The 16,395-nt window shown below is 45.2% G+C and overlaps 1 non-coding gene across 1 annotated transcript; it reads right to left on the bottom strand.

Moving 5' to 3' along the window:
- Window positions 1-12,316: 12,316 nt before the first annotated feature.
- On the bottom strand, window positions 12,317-12,389 carry TRNAW-CCA (transfer RNA tryptophan (anticodon CCA)). Its single transcript has one exon. It is a non-coding gene; the product is annotated as a tRNA-Trp (tRNA).
- Window positions 12,390-16,395: the final 4,006 nt, after the last annotated feature.

Below are 16,395 nucleotides of genomic sequence, written 5' to 3'. Positions count from 1 at the left end.
CCTTGTGGAACTTTCATTTTAGTGGCAGGGGAAACAGACAATAAACATACCAAATACAGACATCATAGAACATCCTAGAAGGAGTTACGTGCCTGAAAAAAATAGAGAAGGCTAAGGGGCCTGGGAGTATTGCGGGTGGGCGGGTGTTGGAATTGTAAGTAGGATGGGCAGGGTGGGCCTTCCTTACCATGTCATCGCTGAGCAAAGACTTGAGAAAAGACAAGAGAACTGGTCAAGTAGGTATCTGGGAAAGAGAGCTCCAGGTTAAAGAGAAAAAAGCCCATGCACTGAAAGTTTATATCCACACAAAAACATGCACATGGAGGTTTATGCAGCTTTATTTATGACTGCCGAAACTTAGAAGCAACCAGTATGTCCTTCAGTAGGTGATGGGTAAATAAATTGGGGTATATCCAGACAATGGAATATTATTTAGTGCTAAAAAGAAATGAGCTATCAAGCCATAAAAAAAACCTGGAGGATCCTTACATGCATATTTCCAAGGGAAAGAAGCCAATCTGCAAAGGCTATATACTGTATGATTCCTGCTGTATGACAGTCTGGAAAAGGCAAAACTATGGAGATAGTAAAAAGATCAATGGTTGCCAGAGATGCGGGAGGGAAGGGTGAATAGGCAGAGCACAGAGAGTTTTTAGGGCAGTGAAACCACTCTGTATGACACGGTAATGAAGGACAGATGTCATTAGACATTGGTCCAAACTCACAGAATATACAATACCAAGAGCGAACTCCAATGTAAACTGTGGACTTTGGGTGATGAGGAAGTATCTGTGTAGGTTCATCAGCTGTGACACATATGCCACTCTGGGGAGAGTGTTGATAGTGGGGAGGTTATTCCTTCGGGGGGAGGAGATATATGGGAAATGTCTGTACCTTCCTCTCAATATTGCTGTGAACCTAAGACTGCTCTAAAAAAATAAAGTATTAATTTTTTTAAAAAAGCAAAATAAAAATAAAAGCCTGTGCAAAAGTGAGAGTGCAGCCGGAGAGGCACAGTGAGGTAGCCAGCGTGGCTACGTGGACAGGGTGAGGGGAGAAGGACAGAGAGGTAAGAGGGGGAGTGCCGGTCAAGGTCGTGGCAGGAAGCAGATGGTCTGCTCACACTGGGTGATTGGAAGAGAGTTTAATTAAAGGACAGCTTGCAGAGTAGACAAGATTCCGGGGCACCAGGATTCAGTATCCCCGGATGCCATTACCCGCCCTGAAACTGAAGGGACAGGAAAAGAGAAGTTACTAGAACCCAGGGAGAGAGGAGGTGGCTGCTTGCTGGCTGAGGGACACTAGCAGCCGTGCAGAGCCCTGCAGGGGGGAAGCTGAGGGAATAAGCACCCCAGCTCTCCTCTCCTCTCTCCCTCGGTCACCTGCCCAGTGTCCCCTATTGTCTGAACCCAACCGGAAGCCAGAGAACCCTCTGCAGGTCAGCCTCTGGGGGCTGGGAGCTGGGTGAAGGGTGGAGAGTGGAAATACGGGGGCCAACCAATGATGCCCAGCACAGAGCAGACTGCGCAGGGCCCTGGGGCCACCGAAGGACTTTGGCTTTTCCTCTGAGTAAGACAGGAGCCGTTGGGGCTGTTGGACAGAGGATTGATGTGATCTGACTTCAGGCATGAATGAATGGATGAATGTCGTAAATAGACATCAGGTATGAACCTTAGCGCTGACATTAGTGACCAGGAGCTGAAGGAAGAGCATGAGCCCCAAGGGTCAGTGGAGAGGGAGGTGCAGGAAATTCGTACCGATGGTTTGTACATCAGAGGGAAGCAGGATAGGAGGGGAGGGGAGGGCGCCAGCACCCAGCACCTCCAGACCCAGGCAGCCGGGGTCTTCCTGGCTGCTTTATCCTCCTGGCCTCTGAGAGAAGTGCTCCAGATCAGTGGTTCCCTCTAAGATTCTACTCTCAGCCTGGTGAGGTGGGCCTGGACCCCTGTAGGACTGCCACGGAGACACCAGGCTTATGGGTGTGGTCCTGAGTCACCCTGGGGTGGGGGGGGGCGCTTTATCAAATCCCAAGTGCCAGCCCACATTTGAGTGAGCATTGCCCTTTGCTTCCTGTCAATGGGCTGAATTGTGTCCCCTCAAAATATATGTCGAAGTCCTAACCCCTAGGACCTCAGAACGTGAGCTTATTTGGAAATAGGGTCGTTGCAGGTGTAATTAAGTTAAGATGAGGTGGAGGAGGGGGGATCCTTTGTCCAGTATGACTGGTGTCCTTATAAGAAGAGAGAGATGATGTGAAGACAGATACACAGGGAGAAGGCCATGTCACCACAGAGGCAGAGCCCGGAGTGATGCTGCTGGGACCCCAAGGAACCCCAAGGATCAGCAGTCACCACCAGAAACTAGGAAGAGGCAGAAAGACCTACCTGACCCAATGCCGACCAGCCTATTGGCCGGACAGCGACCCATCAGTGCTCTCCCTTGAGAATTTGCACTGAGACATAGATTCCTCTGCTGAGGTGGGTGCTTTTGCAGGAGGTGCTGCCAGGGCCCTACACACACACCCTCCAACCTCATCTCTGCACCCCGAAGGTGGCTGCGGGGCACACCTGTGCTCTCCACCTGAGGACTTTGGTGGTAGAAGCATGCATAGCACCAGGTGAGCCAGAAGTGCCGGAGAGTTAATGGCCCGAGAAGCAGCCCTCGGCCTGATGAGCAGAGCCAGTGGCTAAATACCCAGCTTCCTCAGCCCTCAATTGGCATAACTCCTGTTTTTCCAGAGTTTCCCGGCAGGATTGAGGTTGAGTTGCACTTGGTGGTGATTTGCTTGGTGAAACCCTTTTTATTGACTTCCTTCTTTGCCTCACTCCTCAGCCCCCCCAGTGTTTGTGGGGTACCCCCCGAAATAAACTACTTCCCTAGAGTCCTTTTGTCAGGGGCTGCTCCTGGAACAACCCAAACTAAGACAGGGTTGGGTCTGCCTGTCTTGTAGACTCGAATCAGAAGGCCTTGTGAGGGTGGACATTAGCGTGAAGGCGACAGAAAGATGAAGCCGAGAGAAGCAGACCGGGTGGGTCCACGAGGCCTCTGAGAGACAAGAAGATAGAAGTCACCAACACCTGAGAAATAGAGGGACCAGCTGTGTCCCCACACACCCATGGTCCCCTTTCCCTATGCTGTAAGCTTTTCTGTTCCCTTTGGCCCCAAAGCTTTAACAACAGCAAAAACAGTCAACTCTATGTAACTTACTATAGGCCAGGTACTTTCCTAATGGCTATACCAATAGGGTTGTCAGATTTCAGCACTGAAAAAATCCAGGCTGCCCTATTACATTTGGGACATACTTTTCGTAAACATTTATTTGTTACCTGAAATTCAGATTTAGTTGGGCGTTACCTTGAATCTGGCAACCTGATATACCATAAGGCAAGCACTCATGATCATTTTACAGATGAGGACCCGGAGCAATTAAGCAATTAATCCAGGTTCACAGAGCTGCCAAGTCGTAGGGCCGGGCTGTGCACCCAGGTGGTCTAACTCCAGAACTGTCTTCTCCGCTGTCTTGAGGAAGGCGCTCAACAGCAAGGTGTGCTGTATCTCAAAGCAGTGCATTCCCTGTTGCTTATTCTTTGTGGTCAAGCTGTTGGGGACATAATAGATTGGTGTTTGAGTCCTGCCTGGGAAATCTTTTATTTTTTAAAATAAATTTATTTATTCTTCGCGGCATTGGGTCTTTGTTGCTGCGTGCGGGTTTTCTCTAGTTGTGGTGAGCGGGGGCTACTGTTGGTTTCAGTGCACGGGCTTCTCGTTGCAGTGGCTTCTCTTGTTGTGGAGCACAGGCTCTAGGTGTGCAGGCTTCAGTAGTTGTGGCACGTGGGCTCAGTAGTTGAGGCACATGAGCTCAGTAGTTGTGGCCTGTGGGCTGTAGAGCACAGGCTCGGTAGTTGTGGCGCACGGGCTTAGTTGCTCCGTGGCATGTGGGATCTTCCTGGACCAGGGACCGAACCCACGTCGCCTGCCAATGCAGGTGATTGCAGGACTGCCAGTGCAGGATTCTTAACCACCGCATCACTGGGTGGGAAATCTTTAAGGCAGGAAGGATGAGCTTGTGAGCTGCCTTAGTGGAGGAGCAAAGGCGGGGTTTGCTGCTGTGTGGGGACCAGAGCTTGTCTGGGCGAGGATATGTGGGTTTCCCATGGACCTGTTGGGGGCCATTGATAAACCACCACCCGCCCTAGTTTGCCAGGTACAGTTCCAGTTTAGATCTGCTGTCTTGGGGTCTCATCCTGTTCAGCATGTCATTTGTAAACAAAGTATATTGTATTGGGCTTCCCTGGTGGCGCAGTGGTTGAGAATCCGCCCGCCGATGCAGGGGACGCGGGTTCGTGCCCCGGTCCGGGAAGATCCCACATGCCGCGGAGCGGCTGGGCTCGTGAGCCATGGCCGCTGAGCCTGCGCTTCCGGAGCCTGTGCTCCGCAATGGGAGAGGCCACAACAGTGAGAGGCCCACGTACCATAAAAAAAAAATTTTTTTTAAATAATAATAAGTAAATAAATAAAGTATATTGTATTAATAGTTCCATTCAAACAGACTGCATGGGTTTGGTGGGCCTCCACTTGGCACTTGCAGCTGCCACCATGGCCTCATCTAGTAGTGTGTGACACCTGCGGTTCAATCCAGAAGTTTCCTAGCAACAGCTGTCTCTTCCAGTTGCACAACTTAAGCAACACCTTTCTTTCAAGGACAGCATGCAGGGCGCTCACAAAGCGCACTGTGACGTGGGGGGTTAGGGAAAGCCAAAAGCTGCTGCCAGCCTCGTCTGATGGTAGGAGAAGGTATTTGACGCTGCTGATCTGGTGGCCATTCGGCGTGCCAACCAGGTGTGCCAATGGCCTGTACCAAGAGCCTGTGCTGCAGTAAAGCCACCGGGCTGCGAGTTGATGGCGTCAGTGGGAAATACAGGAAAGTGCAGGTTAGGTGTATGGCAAAGATGTGGGATGGGAGCTGAGCAGTCCTATCCTGCAGAACCGAGAGGAGTCTGAGTGCTCTTGGTGCAGAGGCGTTGTCACTTATCACATGGTGTAACTCTGCTTGTTCACTCACTGCATTGCTTGCTAATGCTTTTTACATTTTCAGTAAACCCTTCCAGCCGTCATGGAGCTCAAGAACATTTGTGTGCATATTTAACGAAAACTTAAGCACTATTTTTCTGTTTCTCAAGAAAATCGATGGTGAGCACGTACCTAGCACAAAATGTTGATGTTTATCCAGACACCACGAGACCATGGTCACCAACCACATGGAAACCTGAAGACAGGAATCTGCTGAAGAAGCATCAACAACCACTGCAAAAGGTAGTGATTATTTGTAGGAAGTGATGCCCTAAGTGGGTGACTTAACATGTGCAGCTCCAGAAAAGTCCATTTACACAACCCTCTGTGAACCATGACTTTGTTGAACAGGGACAGAGTTTCAGTTCGGGATGATAAAAAAAAGTTCTGGGGATGGTTGCACAGCAATGGGAATATATTTAATGCCACTGAATTATACCCTTAAAAATGGTTAAAGTGGTAAATTTTATGTTATGTATATTTTACCACAATAAAAATTAATCTTGCTCATTTGTTTCCAAGTTTCCTTGTACATATACAAAGAGAAGTGATAACTGTTATCGTGTGGGCTCCCCTGGCAAAAGAACAACTTTGCAAACAGTTAAATGATGCCAATTTGATATCAAAGTCATCCAATGTTTTAAGTATATCGGTTAACTCCAATGCGGATTTGATTTTTTTCAGCCAATTCACGGAATCAAAATAAAGTTTTAAAAAGTTCATTCTGCCAAGGGTAAAACATCCAAAATTAACGTAAACACATTGTAAACTTAGTTAAAATATCCAGCATTGAAGATAAAATTGTTTCTGTGGTCTCAATACAAATATATACTTTGGTGAATCACAGCTTTATGGTAAAAATGATGTTTGTACTAAATTAGCAATGACCTTGGAATTGGCTGTGATATGCACATGTAATTTGTAATTCATTCAAATTAGCTGTGATGTCCACCAACTGAAATAAAAGCTGCAGTTGTTAAACATCACACATGTTTTTATACATACTCAGAGTAACTGTGATAATGCTGAAGCAGCATTAAAAAAATTTTTTTTTTGCTGACGAGTCACTAATCAGATGTTAGAAATGCTTGACCTTTGGCAGAACCACTTTGTAGATCAGCCCAAGAGTTTTACCAAGCTTTTTCTTTGTTTAAAGGGAGTCTCAACATTTTTGTCAAAAATCAGTTGGAAATATTTAATCAAAGTACTCAATGAACAGAGCACTAAAATAGAACTTCAGCTTTTAAAGCTTTTTAGCAAATTGCAATGATTGAAGACAAAGCTTGCAAACAGGAAGGCATGAAAATGGAAAAAGGGACTGAAAAAATTCTAGGATGTGCTTTGGGAAATCTTAACTGGAGGGGAGAATCTTTGGATGGAGCTTATTTTTTTAAGTGTATAAATTTATACTCTGTTCCAGATGGAATAAAATTAAGAAAGGCCTACAATCTCGGTTTGACAAAACATTGAAAAGGGTCATACTGCTGCAAAATTGTCCTCCTGATGAATATTCCACGCTGTACTAGGGACTTAATATGTCAGAGAAGAGCATATTTGGTGTATCATTTTAAGTTCCTTTCTAGTTGGATCTAAATTAAGTATGAGTGTTTGTTTCCTTTGGGGGAAATTTTTTTTCCAGTTTAGAATTTGTGTTAAAAATGTCACTAATAAACCCTTGAACCTCAAAAAAAAAAAGAGTCATAAATATAGATCTATTATTCAATGCCTTTTCATCTTATAAAGATACTTACTAAAGAAAATTAATCTGAAAGGAGGCAAAAAGACAATGTGTGAAAATATCTTGGCTGAAATATTCTACATTTTGACTTGAAATAAATTAGAAATGAGAATCTCCTTCAACTAGAAAAATTTCCTTTGAGCTCACCAGGCACCTCAGCACCAGGAAAGAATATTTTCTCAATTAAAAACATCATGGTCTGCTTGTGTTTGACATGGGGGAGGGTGGTGGGGAAAGAATGGATTGGGAGTTTGGGACTAGCAGATGCAAAATGTTATATCTAGAATGGATAAACAACAGGGTCCTACTGTGTAGCACAGGGAATTATATTTAATATCCTGTGATAAACCGTAATGGAAAAGAATATGAAAAAGTATGTGTGTGTGTATGTATTTAACCGTATTACTTTGCGGTACAGTAGAAATTAACACAACATTGTAAATCAACTGTACTTCAACAAAACAAATTAAAAAATAAAAAAAATATCATGGTCTGTAGAGTCTTTTGAAGACCTCAACAATTTCAAATGTATTAACAATTAAACGCAATTTTGAAGACAATTTCAGTCTATGTTATAAAAATCTAAAAATAACGAGCCCGAATTGAAAAAACAAAACGAACCATATTCTTCAGAAGAGTATTTATGACATGGTATTAGAATCAGATATAGCTACAAAAGAGAGTAAAAGTACTAGATTGTGCACCCAAAGTATTCTTCTAAGTTTTTTCAATGTTCACACAATTAGTATAAATACTTCAAAAAGCTTCTTCAGACATATATGGATACAGATATGTTATTTTTATTTTGAGAACGAATATTATTTTTAAATATAGTTTTTGAATCAGACTATTTTATAGGTTCACCAATGTCATAAAACCAATTTGTTGATCAATATATAAACATAATTAATACAATTTTAATTGCTTTTTTTGGGGTTTTTTTTTTTTTTTTTTTTTTTTTTTTTTTTTTTTTTTGCGGTACGCGGGCCTCTCACTGCCGTGGCCTCCCCCGTTGCGGAGCACAGGCTCCGGACGCGCAGGCTCGGCGGCCACGGCTCACGGGCCCAGCCGCTCCGCTGCACGTGGGATCCTCCCGGACTGGGGCACGAACCCGCGTCCCCCGCATCGGCAGGCGGACTCTCAACCACTGCGCCACCAGGGAAGCCCTTTAATTGCTTTTAGTACCCCCTAACCTCACAGGAGACAGACTAGCTGGAGACTTTAAAATCCTGCTCAGAAGGCTATTTGAAAAGGCTGCGATGCCACAGTGACCAAGCAGAGTGAGTGGCCACAGGAAAAGAACAGAATGCATTGCCCACATCAAGGTGTTTGCAACTGCAGTGCCCCAGCAGGAGCCACTGAATGACCCAAAGAAATGCTCATGCAAGAAAGGTGTGTAATACAATCAGACTCAGGGAGCGTGGAGCCTTTGCACTGTAGAACCAGTCAAGTAGCAAATCTTCTGCCCCCTTTCCCTGCCTTCCCTCCCCCTCCCATTCCAACCCACAGGGGCCAGAAACCAGAAACTGGAGTTAGCCAACTAGGGAGGGGAAAGGGAGAGAAGAAGAGGACCACAGCCTGGTGCTGGAGCAGGAGGACAGGAGGCGGGGCAGAAGCCTTACCTCTGAGTCAAGATTTGGCTGTTGATTGGAGACGAGCGTTGAATTTCTGAATTGAGACAATGGATTGCAAAGAATAATTACCCAGAGACTTTTTAAAACCAAAGAGCAAACAAAAATTGAGGGGCTAATAAGGAATGAAACGTTGATGTTACAATGTGGATAGGCCTCAAGAACATTATCTGCAGCAAAAGAAGCCAAACGTGAAGGTCACATATTGTACATTTCCATTTATATGAAACCCCCAGAATAGGTAAACCCATGGAGATAGAAAGAGGACTGGCTAGAGATGGCCGGGGTTGAGGCTTAGGGAGTGGGGTATGGAATGGAGAATGACTGCTAATGGGTACGGGGTCTCCTTCTTGGGGTGATGCAAATGTCTTGGAACTTGATAGAGGTAGCGGTTGTACAACACTGTGAATGTACGAAATGCCACTGAGTTGTACACTTTAAATGGTTAATTTTATGCTGGGTAAATTTTATCTCAATTAAAAAAAGATCAAGGGGCTACCCCAAATGTTCATCCAGGGACAGGAGAAGGATGCCTCCTACTGGGGTGGTTTAAAGGCCAGTGCCTAGCAAAGAAAAGGTTTTTGTAAGGACTGTTGTCTCTCACATTCTGCGTGGAATACATATTACTAAATAGGGCTGGCTGCATCAAACCATGTCAACTGTACTCTCTGGGGGGTTTAAAGAATTTTCGAGGGCAAATTTGGACTCTGCTGAAATTTCACCTACTGTGCTGACTTCAGAGCATTAGCTCCACATACCCTGAGCAGCAGTAAAGCATTAGGCGAGTGAAGACAAGACAGAGAAACAGCTTGAATTGCCTCCCTGGGAGCTGAGTCTCATTTATAGGGGAGTTCCAGGCTGGGGTGAAGTTGTACAAGCTCCTGCTGCCACAGACTCTGGACCACTTTGGACCAGGACCAGCCATCACCTCCTGTCATTCTGAGGTTCAGCTCTTTGGCGTGTCCTCGTTTCCCCCACCTCTGGATTCTGATCATAAATCCCCTAAGACAGGTTCTGTGCCAAGCAACCGAGGAGCCCAGACAGCTTGGAGTCCAAGAAGCCTGCTATTCAGAAAAAGCCTCTTGCCCCCGAAGAGTACTGACCGGCAGCTGGCAGGCGTCCCGGGTGTCGGCACTGGCTGCTGTGCGCCCGAGGGAAGGTGGGCAGATGATTTAAAACACTGGCATGGCAGCTACTGAGCTTTGAACTTATAAATGTGCATTAAAATTGGAAAGTCTTAACCAGAGAAGTAAGGAAGTTATTAGGTAACTCAAGCGAACAGATCAACTTGAGCTCTCCATGCCTCAGTCTTCTCCTCTGCAAAATGTGAACCCTTTTGATTTAACCAGATGGTGTGAGAATGGAATGGTATAGATATAGATCAAAATGCTTTGAAAAGTACAAAGTGTAACACAAAATGCAAGGGTTTTACCCAAGTTGTTTACATAGGAACTTAGTCAAAAACACACCTAGTGGGGGCTTCCCTGGGGCTTCCCTGGTGGCGCAGTGGTTGGGAGTCTGCCTGCCGATGCAGGGGACACGGGTTCGTGCCCCGGTCCGGGAAGATCCCCCGTGCCGTGGAGCGGGTGGGCCCGTGAGCCATGGCTGCTGAGCCTGCGCGTCTGGAGCCTGCGCGTCCGGAGCCTGCGCTCCGCAGCGGGAGAGGCCACAACAGTAAGAGGCCCGCGTACTACAAAAAAAAAAAAAACCAAAAAAAAAAAAAACACACACACCTAGTGGCAAAACCGAGGGCTTTCAATATTTAGGGAGAAGTTGGGCCAGTGGATGGATCTACAGCCAGACCATACTGTCTCATGCAGGGTTGGAAGATCTATTTGGGCTGTGTACCAACTCCCTGTCCTGAAATTTGTCATTTACTAGAAAGAGAAAACTGGCCAGAAGGGGTAAACCCAAATGAGAAAAATTAATCATCAACCTCTCATTGTAATTGCCTTTGTTTTTCAGGATTAATCAATCCTAGGTCATAAAAATAACACAAAGACTTGAGTTTAAAATTAGGGGCATTAAGTAGTGCAAAGAACAAATTTCGAGTGTGTCAAATTTGTTTACCTAGCTGGGAGCATGAAGGATGTGTGTTTAAGTTGACTTATTGGAATTAGGAGACTTTGATCTGGATGTTCCATTCTCTACCAAACCACGAGGACATTCAGTTCAACTCAGTAGGTATTTGCTGAGTTTCCATTTTGCTTCCAAGCCGGGGATACTGGGGTGAATGAGATAGGTTTCCCCTCCCTTAGTTTGTACATAGGCTCTTGGAGATGAGCCCCAGCCTTCCTCTTGGGTTTGAAGGAAATGAGTAGACATACACAAAACCCGTAGACATACACTTTGAAGTGTGTCGGGTGTGTATTCTGGGCCAGGGATTTCCATGGAGTTAGAACCAGCAGAGGGGGACACCCAGGTTAGAAACCTTTCTTTTGAATCGCTACCAAACTCTCTGGTCCCTTAAGCATATCCTGAATCAAGAGTCTGGTATTTGAACTGACAGCCACTCATCACGTTTGAAGGGCAGACATCTGAAATTAGAATGCCCGAAGGTCAGGAAAGCAGAAGATGATATTTGGTGTGTCGTCACAAGGCAGTGTGTTTTAAGATACTACACTCATTTGCATGGTGGTTGAAGGTTTGTGTGTTTTTTAAGACAACCACTAAAACTCCAGACCAATTTCCAGCCTGAGTACTCCCCATGATTTTGCTCCAAATACTGAACAGATGGGCTGTGAGTTGAGTTTTCCTGAATCTAAGCACCAGCAACGTTGCCCAGCTCAGAAATACAATAAGCAAGACTCAACCCAAAGTACAAGGACATTGATTTTTTAAACTAATTTAAATTTAATTAAATTAATTTATTTATTGGCCATGCTGCATGGCATGTGGGATCTTAGTTTCCCGACCAGGGATCGAACCCGAGCCCACTGTGGTGGAAGTGCAGAGTCCCAACCACTGGACTGCCAAGGAAGTCCCAAACATTGATTTTTAAAAGAATTTTATCCTTCCAAAGATCACAAAATACTTGCCCCGAGCTGCCTACAAGTGAAGTTTCTCCAGGGGCTTCCATCCTCCCCTCAGCTAGATGCAAGACCAGCCAAACCCACAGACTTCCATCCAGTGTTTTTCTCCCAAACAGGTCTGGGAAGTGCAGGCTGGAAAGAGCCTTACGATTCAGTTTTACCATTTGATGACGGAAAGGAGGAATCTCCTTTTATGCTCTGTTGGCACCAAGAGGGTTAGAATTTCAGAGCTGGATGACACTTTAGATTTGGTCCAATGACTGCTCTTCATTTTCCATCTCCAGGACTTTTTATCTTTCCCAAACTGAAACTCTGTACACATTAAACAGTAACTTACCAATGTCCCCTTCCCCCAGCACCCAGCAACCACCATTCTATATTGTCTCTGATTTTGACTACTCTAGGAACCTCAGATAAGTGGAATCATACAGTATGACATTTTATGACCTTTTATGACTGCTTATTTCACTTAGCATAATGTCTTCAAAGTAATCTATGTTGCAACATGTGACAGGATTTCCTTCCTTTTTAAGGCTGTATAATATCCGTTGTAGGTATATACCACAATTTATCCATTCATCCATCAATGAACATTTGGGTTGTTTCCACTTTTTGAAAAACACTGCTATGAACATAAGTGTACAAAATGTACGTGTGAGTCCCTGCTTTCAATTCTTTGGGGTATATACCCAGAGGTGGGATTGCTGGATCATATGGTAATTCTATATTTACTTTAAAAAAAAAACCTATTTATTTATTTATTTGGCTGTGCTGGCTCTTAGTTGAGGTGCGTGAGATCTTCATTGCGGCGTGCGGGATCTTTAGTTGTGGCATGTGGGATCTAGTTCCCTGACCAGGGATCGAACCCGGGCCTCCTGCATTGGGAGCATGGAGTCTTAACCACTGGACCACCAGGGAAGTCCCTATGTTTACTTTTTTTGAGGGACTGCCATAATCTTTTCCATACTGGCTGCACTATTTTACATTCTCACTAGCAATGCACAAGGCTTCCGATTTCTCTGCATCTTCACCAGCACTTGTTATTTTCTGTTTTTTAAAAATTTTTATTTATTGATTTTATTTTTGGCTGCATTGGGTCTTCGTTGCTGTGCATGGGCTTTCTCTAGTTGCAGAGAGAGGGGGCTACTCTTTGTTGCAGTACGCGGGCTTCAGTAATTGTGGCACGTGGGCTCAGTAGTTGTGGCTTGTGGGCTCTAGAGCACAGGCTCAGTAGTTGTGGTGCATGGGCTTAGTTGCTCCGTGGCATGTGGGATCTTCCCGGACCAGGGCTTGAACCCGTGTCCCCTGCATTGGCAGGTGTATTCTTAACCATTGTACCACCAGGAAGGCCCTATTTTCTGTTTTTGATTATGGCCATCCTAATGGGTATGAGGTGGTATCTCACTGTAGTTTTGATTTGCATTTCCATGATCATTAGTGATGTTGAGAATCTTTTCATATACTTATTGGCCATCTGCATATATTCTTTGGAGAAAGTCCTTTGCCCACTTTAATATTGGGTTGTTTGTTTTTTTGTTGTTGAGTTGACACTTTTTTTTTTTTTTTTTGGTGGTACGCGGGCCTCTCACTGTTGCGGCCTCTCCCGTTGCGGAGCACAGGCTCCAGACGCGCAGGCCCAGCGGCCGTGGCTCACGGGCCCAGCCGCTCCGCGGCATGTGGGATCTTCCCGGACCAGGGCACGAACCCGTGTCCCCCGCATCGGCAGGCGGACTCCCAACCACTGCGCCACCAGGGAAGCCCGACACTTCTTTTTATATATATTACTAAATGGGTCACAGAAAGGCTGCGCTTACCCAAAGACACTCAGCTGGATGGTGGCAGAGCCAGAATAAGAATTTAGGGGTCCCAGTAACACGACAGGGCTTTGTCCCACTTCATTCCTTATAGAGGAGGAAACAGAGGTGCAGAGGTGAGGAGACTCACCTCTACTACTTTAGGGCTGTGGCCTCTAGGGCACAATCTGCCAATAACAGGCTCCATTTGCTGCATCTCGCTGAGTGATTGGAGCCCAGATTCTCAACCCTGGTGCTATGGACTCAATTGTTTCTTCCATCCCCAAATCCACATGTTGAAGCCTTAACCCCCAGTGTGACTGCACCTGGATATAGGGCCTTTAAGGAGGGTGATTAAGGTAAAATGAGGCCATAAGTGTGGGGCTCTAATCCAATAGGACTGGTATATAAGAAGAGGAAGAGACACCAGAGCTCTCTCTTCTTCTCTCTGTGTATGCACAGAGGGAAGACCATATGAGGACACAACAAGAAGGTGGCTGTCTGCAAGCCAGGCAGCGAGGCCTCACTGGAAACCATCTCTACCAGTACCTTGTTTTGGCCTTCTAGCTTTCAGAATTGTGAGAAAATGAATTTCTGTTGTTTAAGCCACCTAGTTTGTGGTATCCTGTTATGGTAGCCTGAGCCTACTAATACACCTGGATTCAAAAAGTTACCAGATGGAGAAGAACCCAAAGAGAAGTGCCAGCGTGGGTATGGGTGGTCAAGTTGGCCAGCTGGGTCTCACAATGGGTGTGGCCATGTTAAGTTTTTCTGGAATCTTATAGGCTTCAATCTGATATCCAAGTAGTCTCCTCCTGGCAGGACAGAATTTCCTGATGTTGAAAATAAAGAGCTTAACAAAGCCTACTAAAATAATTCTAAAGGCTTCCTGGATATCAAATAGCTCTCATTAAAAGTATTCTGATGATTTAAAAGTCCCAGACACGTGCATATTAGGTTTCCCTCAAAGTGCACATGGTTTCACCACCAGTGTTGTACTTCTTTTATTCTGTTCTCTTCTCTGTGATCCCTGGTTTGGGTGGTTTTTCTCAGCTATTTCTGATGTATTTGTCAGCCTTTCCTTCCCTGTCCACCAGATTAACTGCCAAATCCCTCCAAGTTTCCTTATTTCTGTAAGATCTATTGTAGTTATACTTCAGGTGGTCTTGACTCTAAGGCAAATAGGACCCAGCAAGCAAGGGCCAATGGGAAGAGGAGGAAGTGAAGAGCATCTGTGGGTGGGGCACTGATGGGATGGGGAGCAGGCTGGTCATCAGGCTGGCTCTTAAGGATGGGCCTAGGGAAGGGGGCTAGAATGTCAAGTGGGAAACTGAGGCAGAACCCTAACCTAGTAATAGGAATGGGTTCAACACCATAAGAGTTGTCCAGCACGGTGCACTAGCCTGGTGTCAGCCGACAATCTTCTAAACCACTGAGCTTCTCCTTCTGCCCCTCATCCTCTGCTCCATTTTCTCAGGCTCTAGACCATCCTTCCTGTCCTCACCTCACCTCACCCATCCAGTCTCTTTGTTTCATGCTACATAATATTTCATCACGCTTTCTTGGCTTTGTCTGCTCCCTGGAGACTCTCAGGGTAATGTCACAGTCCTGGGACTTCTTTCAGGGTCAAGGGCAGGATCCCAACATGAGTAGGGGCTGGCTGAGACTCAGCTGTGTCAGCTTCCCAGGGTGCACTCTGGCACACATTCCAGAGGCTCTGAAGATTTTACCTGGGAATTACTAGTTCCTAAAGGAACTGGGCAGGGTGGAAGTTCTAGATGGGAGGTCTAAGAAAGTGGTGAAGTTGGAATTTACGCTCAGGAATTAAGACTCCAAACCTAGTGCTCGGACTGCTATAGTACTTCTCAAATTCTAATGTGCATTTGAATTTTCTCAACATGTAGATTCTGATGTAGTAGGTCTGGGGCATGGCCCTGGATTCTGCATTTCTAACACACTCCCAGGTAATATGGACACTGTTGTTCCGGCCCTTTGAGTATCAAGGCCCCACTGCATCATATTAAGGGAACTCCAGCTGTGCTGGAATTTCAGCTACCATGGAAGGCTGGAATATGTTTGAGTACACTGGGCCTCTAGTCGGGCCTGGTGGGTACCACCTCCCCTGATGCATCTCATCAGGCTTCAATCTGTAGCAAAGAGGTTCTCAAGCTTGAGAGTGTATTAGAATCACCTGGAGGGCTTAAGACACAGTCATCTGGATCCTATTCCCAGACTTTCTGATTCAACAGGTCTGGGGTAGGCCCCAGAATTTGCATTTCTAATGTTTGCTGCAGGTCTGGGGATCAGACTTTGGAATCACTGCTGCAGAGTAACTAAAACTGGGGTACCACTAGGGTCCCATAATAGAGGGTCTGATGGTTTGGGTTTGAACCTGATTCTACCCCTTACAAATAGTGTGATATGAGGTAAGTCACTCCTTCGCTCTGAGATCCAGTTTTCCCATCTACAAAGCAGTGATAATGCACCTCATTGCACAGCGTTGCTGAGCAGTTGAGAGAGAATGTTTACAAGTGCTTCACACATGTTTGTCCCTAACAACAGGTTCCTAGTCTGCATGGAGAATCTGTCTGCTGCTATCAAACAATTAAATTATTCAACCGTTTAAAGACCTAAATATACGACATGGCACCATAAAACTCCTAGAAGAGAATGTAGGCAAAAACATTCTCTAACATAAATTGTAGTAATATTTTCTTAGATCAGTCTCCCAAGGTAAAAGAAAGAAAAGCAAAAATAAACAAATGGGACCTAATCAAATTTTGAAAACTTTTTTAAATTTAAAAATTTAAAAATTTTAAATTTAAAATTTCTTTTGCACAGCAAAATAAATCATTAACAAAACAAAAAGACAACCTATGGAATGGGAGAAAATACTTGCAAAAAGATGCGACTGACAAGCAGTAAAATATCCAACATATACAAACAGCTCAGACAACTTAATATCAAAAAACCCCAAACAACCCAATCCAAAGACAGGCAGAAGACCTGAATAGACATTTCTCCAAAGAAGACACAGAGATGGCCAACAGGCACATGAAAAGACGCTCAGCATCGCTAATTATTAGAGACATGCAAATCAAAACCACAATGAAGTATCACATCACACGGGT

Source organism: Kogia breviceps, chromosome 3, assembly GCF_026419965.1.
Source record: "Kogia breviceps isolate mKogBre1 chromosome 3, mKogBre1 haplotype 1, whole genome shotgun sequence".
Classification (NCBI taxonomy): domain Eukaryota; kingdom Metazoa; phylum Chordata; class Mammalia; order Artiodactyla; family Physeteridae; genus Kogia; species Kogia breviceps.
This window is presented reverse-complemented; position numbering and strand designations above follow the sequence as displayed.